Below are 7,025 nucleotides of genomic sequence, written 5' to 3' on the forward strand. Positions count from 1 at the left end.
AATGACAATGTTAAACACACAAACTTGAGTTAGAAACTTGACCTAGACAGACCAGAACATACTAGGAATTTCGTCAAACACATGATATACATGTAAGCTATATATCATGAATGCATATGTGAGTGTAAATCTATGTTCTTTAGCTGTGAATCACTGAGAAGGTCTAATGCCCTCTCAAGTAGCTGCAACAACACTTGTTAGCCCATGCATTCACCAACCATTCATCAACTAGCAAAGCATAACAAGAGCCATAGCTAGAACATGTTATAGAACCATGCTTATAACCAACATATAATCAGAATATTAACCATGACAAAACAACCATCAAAGCCACATAATAACAAGTATAAATGCTCATAGAGTACAATAGAAAAATAGCTCTTATTAACTTATGCAAAAGCCAACAAATTCAAGGACTTCCACATATCACCTTACCATAGATTGAGTTTAACCAAATCTTTCTTTCAACCAACAACCCTATGCCATATTCCAAGCATGAATGTGGGATCTCATGGGATTAAACGAAGAATAAAAAACCAAGGGAATTTGAAGGTTAAACTACCTCCACCCTCAAACTACCATGATCTCGCCAAAATTGGTTAAGAGATCACAAAACCAAAACAAGCTTAGATGCCTCAGAATTCCTTCACCATACCTTGAGGAATCTGTTTGTCTCCACCCACCTGTCGAGGGCTTCCCTAAGAAAACCATCTCCACCCCCAACCCTTGGGAATTTTCTTGAGACGACCTCACTTGATTCCAAAATCTTCTGGCAATTCAAAGTTCAACCAAGAAATGAATCCCATCACACCATGGTTATCCAGGAAATTGAAAGGCAAGGGTAAAACCACTGTCAAACCCAACAAAACCCATGTCAATGACAACAATTGAATCAAATAAGCAAATGCATGTACCATGCATTCACACCTCAGTTAGGAAATCACACATGCAACCTATTACCTCCAAAATCCTCCTACTGAAGTTGTTGATCCAACCTTCTCCTTAATTTCCTTCTTTGTCCTTTTCCTTCCTTTGCTTGTTTTCTTACGTTCTCCTCTTGGTTCGCTCTCTCTCTTTCACTAATTAGAAGACAAAACTCACAAAAGGTTGAGAACTAATCCTCATAAGCCTTTTTATCATTGGGGTTTCTATTTTCTTCTATTTTCTTTCATTTTTCCTCTAATTTCCCTCTTATGCAAAATCGTGTCTCTTCACCTCCTTTTCTCCTAATTTCCTTTATTTCCTAAATAAAATGTCAATTAATGTCTCTTCTCCTTTGCCAATTTCCTTAGCCTTAAATAAACTAAAAGTGATGCCCACTATAGTGCTTTGTCGAACATTTAGCTTGGAATACGTGTCCCATGACCTTGGTCTTATTATTTTTGCCTTTATTATCTTTTATTACATGAACTTTTAACTTAGGGCTATTACAAACCCCTCCCCCTTAGGGGAACGTCGTCATCGATGTTCTATAACACTTATGACCAACAAAACCGTTGAATACCAAAAAATATTGCCCATGGAGCTTTATAACACAACCCATTGTTGTATTTACAACTATATATATATATATATATATATATATAAAGCCATCTCCCATGTAGCTTCATCGGACCCAAAATACTTCCATTGTACTTTAACTTGCTCGATTGCTCAGTTCTAGAGCATGATTTGATTCCCCTACAATATGGACTGAGGCTCTCGCTAGAATTCCCCTTTTGGCTCCACCTACAATACAGACCAGTAAATCCCATGATCAACATCCTGGACATATTTCTTAAGCAATGAAACATGGAAAACATCATAGAATTCCTTTGTCGGGGGAAGTGCAAGATTATAGGCCACTAGTCTAATCCTCTCAAGGATCTCGAAAGGCCCACAATACTGAGGTGCCAACTTGGAACATGATTTAATCCTCAAGGAGCTCCTCTTGGGCTTGATGCGCAAGTACACATGCTCCCCAACCTGAAACTCCTTAAATACCCTGTGCTGATATGTATAACTCTTTTGCATGTCATGTGTTGCCTACAAATTCCTCTTAATAACCTGCATTTCTTGTTCCATCTATTCCAACATATATAGTCCAATCAATACCCTATTCACTAGATCACTTCAAGTGATAAGACTATTACAACTCCACCCATAAAGAACCTCAAATGGACTCATCTTTAAGGACTCTTGATACCCATTATTAATGCAAACTCTACCATTGGAAGGTACTCTTCCCACTTCCGTTGTTGATGCATGACATATATCCTCAATATGTCATCAAGAATCCTGTTAACCCTATATATCTGTCCATCAGGCTATGGATGATAAGTTGTAATGAAGGCTAACTCTATCCCCAAACCTGCAAACAACTCATTCCAAAACCTGGAAGTGAAATTGGAATCTTTGTCTGATGCAATCTTCTTAGGAACACCATGCAATCTCACTATCTCCCTAATGAAAATCAGAGTTGCCTCACTAGCTGAAATCGTAGGCTTAACTGTAATGAAGTGAGTTGCCTTACTTAACATGTCAACCACAACCGTGATGGAATCATGCTGCTTTGATGTACTCTGAAAACCTATAATAAAGTCCATGGAAATGACCACCCATTTCCACTCTGGAATCGAGATCAACTATAATAAACCACCTGAATGCTTACACTCTGCTCTTACATGCTGACAGTCCAAACATCTTGCAACAAACTTAGCCCCCTCATTCTTCAAGTTCGGCCAATGGTAGAATTTATTGACTGTTGTCAAAGACTTCTGATATCTCGGGTGAAACCTCCTCAAGATAAGCTTCTTGAGCTCACTGTCATCTAGTACATAAATCATATTCCTGAATCTGACCAAGTCATTTGTCATGAGGTGATACTCCTCATCCATATCACCTTCACCCTATTGTTGTAACATGTGCCTCAATTGTTGATACATGTCATCATATTGTCATGCATGTAAGATCCGCTCCTACAAGTCTATCCCATAAGATATCACTGCTGCAATGTGATTCACTTGCACCTTCCCACTAAGAGCATCTGCAAACCTATTCTCATTTCCCTTGATGTACTTGATCTCGAAATCAAAATCAATGAGAGTAGCCAACCATCTAGCTTGCCTAACATTCAGATTAGGTTGATCAAACAAGTACCTCAGCCCACAGTAATCACTCATCAAGACGAACCTCTTGCCAAGAAGATAATGTCTCCACATCTTCAATGAAGGAATGATAACTCCCAACTCAAGATCGTGAGTCACATAGTTCTGCTCGTCCTCATTCAATTTCCTTGACTCATAGCATACCACTTGTCTTTCTTGCATCAGGACTCCACTACGTCCTCCCTTGCAAGCATTTATACATATCATGAAATCTTTTTCTAGATTTGCAATCTTAATAATTGGAGCATTTGTAAGCAAATGCTTCAACTACTCAAAACTAGTTGCACACTCCTTAGTCCATTCAAACGTCTTTCCCTTTCTCTGCAAAGATGTAATATGATAGGAAATTTGTGAGAAGTTCCTGATGAACCTCCTATAATAACTTGCTTGTCCCATGAATGATTTGACCTCATCCACATTCCTAGGAGCTGCCCACTCCATGATAACTCTTATTTTTTCCGGGTACAATGCTATACCTTCCTTGGAAACAACATGTCCTAAGTAATGAACTTATGTTTGAAAGAAATTTCACTTACCAAGCTTGGCACACAATTGTTGTTGTCTTAGCAATATTAACACAGTTTCCAGGTGTTATGCATGATCTTCCTCATTCTTAGAATATATCAATATGCCATCAATGAATATTATCACAAACTTGTCCAGATAAGGATGAAACACACTATTCATCAAACACATGAAAGTAGTTGGAGCATTAGTAAGACCAAAATGAACAACGACAAACTCATAATGCCCATTCCTGGTACAAAATGTTGTCTTGTAGACGTTCTCTTCTTTGATGCGTACCTTATGATATCCTAATCTCAATTCAATATTTGAAAACATTATTGCTCCCTTCTGTTGATCAAACAAGTCATTAATTTGAGGCAATGGGTACTTGTTCTTGATTGTCACCTTGTTCAACTTCCTGTAATCAATACACAACCTGAGAGTACCATCCTTCTTCTTCACAAACAACATTGGTGCACCCAAAGGCAACACACTTGGCCTAATGTATCCCTTATCAAGCATTTCCTTAAGCTGCAACTTTAGTTCCACTAACTCTGGAGTGTTCATCCTGTAAGGTGCCTTAGATGTTGGTGTTGCTCCTGGTACCAACTCAATAGAGAAGTCCACTTCCCTATGAGGTGGTAAATCTGAAATCTCTATTGGAAATATGTCATGGACTGCTGCAAAACTAGATACCTCTTCAAGACTTCAACATCCTCAACATCCTTCCCTTTGTCACTGGAAATATGAATTGCAAACAATACACACCCTTTCTTGCAATTGCGGTTAGCCTACATAGTTGTAACCATTCTCACTGACGTAGGATTCTTCTTACCTTGTAATATTATCTTCTCTCCATCATCATCTAACCACTCTATATCCTTCTCGTAGAAATATACCTTAGTCTTGTGAAGGTACAACTAATCCATACCCAAAAGCATATTGTAAGAACCCAAAGGAAGAGCATTAAAATGCACTAATGTAGGCATACCATTAAGCTCAAATGCACAAGCTCTCACCCAATGATGAACTCTTTTCTTGGTCCCTATAACCAACTACACCAACCAAAACTTTGCATGCACTTCTCTATTCAAGCCACACTTATTCACTAGGTCAGAACTAACATAACTATAATTAGATATAGGATCAATCGAAATGAAACAACTCGATCACAAAGCTTACCTTCCATATCAATAATGGATGCCTGGTGATTTGCCTGCTTGTTATAAAAAGTTGTATAGATCTAAGGAATGCTCTGACCAACATCCCCAACTGTTTTCTCGTCCTAAGCACTGTAGATCTGAGGTCTACCACCCTGATACAACGGACAATCCTTCTTGCAATGACCCTTGCCACAAATCCAACACTACAACGATTCTCTTCCACCACCCTTATTCTTCTGCTCTCTAGGTTGAGATCCATGTCCCTTCTCCGTTGTAATGAACTTCTTATTGTGAATCACCGAGAAGGTCTAATGCCCTCTCAAGTAGCTGCAACAACACTTGTTAGCCCATGCATTCACCAATCATTCAGCACCTAGCAAAGCATAACAAGAGCCATAGCTAGAACATGTTATAGAACCATGCATATAACCAACATATAATCAAAATATTAACCATGACAAAACAACCATCAAAGCCACATGATAATAAGAATCAATGCTCATAGAGTACAATAGAAAAATAGCCCTATTAACTTACGCGAAAGCCAACAAATTCAAGGACTTCCACATACCAACTTACCATTGATTGAGTTGAACCAAATCTTTCAACCAATGACCCCTATGCCATATTCCAAGCATGAATGTGGGATCTCATGGGATTAAACGAAGACATAAAAAACCAAGGGAATTTGAAGGTTAAACTACCTCCACCCTCAAACTACCGCGATCTCGCCAAAACTGGTTAAGAGATCAAAAAACCAAAACAAGCTTAGATGCCTCATAATTACTTCACCATACCTTGAGGAATATGTTTGTCTCCACCCACCTGTCGAGGGCTTCCCTAAGAAAACCATCTCCACCCCCAACCCTTGGGAATTTTCTTGAGACAACCTCACCTGATTCCAAAATCTTCTGGTAATTCAAAGTTCAACCAAGAAATGAATCCCATCACACCATGATTATCCAGGAAATGGAAAGGCAAGGCTAAAACCACTGTCGAACCCAACAAAACCCATGTCAATGACGACAATTGAATCAAATAAACAAATGCATGTACCATGCATTCACACATCAGCTAGGAAATCACACATGCAACCTATTACCTACAAAATCCTCCTACTGAAGTTATTGATCCAACCTTCTCCTTAATTTCCTTGTTTGTCCTTTTCCTTCCTTTTCTTGTTTTCTTACGTTCTCCTCTTGGTTCGCTCTCTCTCTTTCACTAATTCCAAGACAAAACTGACAAAAGGTTGAGAACTAATCCTCATAAGCCTTTTTATCATTGGGGCTTCTATTTTCTTCATTTTCTTTCATTTTTCCTCTAATTTCCCTCTTATGCAAAATCGTGTCTCTTCACCTCCTTTTCTCCTAATTTCCTTTATTTCATAAATAAAATGTCAATTAATGTCTCTTTTCCTTTGCCAATTTCCTTAGCCATAAATAAACTGAAATTGATGCCCACTATAGTGCTTTGCCGAACATTTAGCTTGGAACATGTGCCCCATGACCTTGGTCTTATTATTTTTGCCTTTATTATATTTTATTACATGAACTTTTAACTTAGGGCTATTACAAACCCTTCCCCCTCAGGGGAATGTCGTCATCGATGTTCTATAACACCTATGACCAACAAAACTGTTGAATACCAAAACATATTGCCCATGGAGCTTTATAACACAACCCATTGTTGTATTTACAACTATATATATATATATATATAGCCATCTCCCATGTAGCTTCATCGGGCCCAAAGTACTTCCATTGTACTTTAACTTGCTCGATTGCTCAGTTCCAGAGCATGAGTTGTTTCCCCTACAATATGGATTGAGGCTCTCGCTAGAATTCCCCCTTTGGCTCCACCTACAATACAGACTGGTAAATCCCATGATCAACATCCTGGACATACTTCTTAAGCAATGAAACATGGAAAACATCATAGAATTCCTTTGTTGGTGGAAGTGCAAGTCTGCAGGCCACTAGTCTAATCCTCTCAAGGATCTCGAAAGGCCCACAATACTGAGGTGCCAACTTGGCACATGATTTAATCCTCAAGGAGCTCCTCTTGGGCTTGATGCGCAAGTACACATGCTCCCTAACCTGAAACTCCTTAAATACCCTGTGGTGATATGTATAACTCTTTTGGCTATACATGTTCTTTTTGTTATCCATGTTCTTTAGTTGTGAATCACCAAGAAGGTCTAATGCCCTCT

Source organism: Pinus tabuliformis, chromosome 7 (assembly GCF_031772625.1).
Source record: "Pinus tabuliformis cultivar Carrire ecotype Pingquan chromosome 7, CPIR1, whole genome shotgun sequence".
NCBI lineage: Eukaryota > Viridiplantae > Streptophyta > Pinopsida > Pinales > Pinaceae > Pinus > Pinus tabuliformis.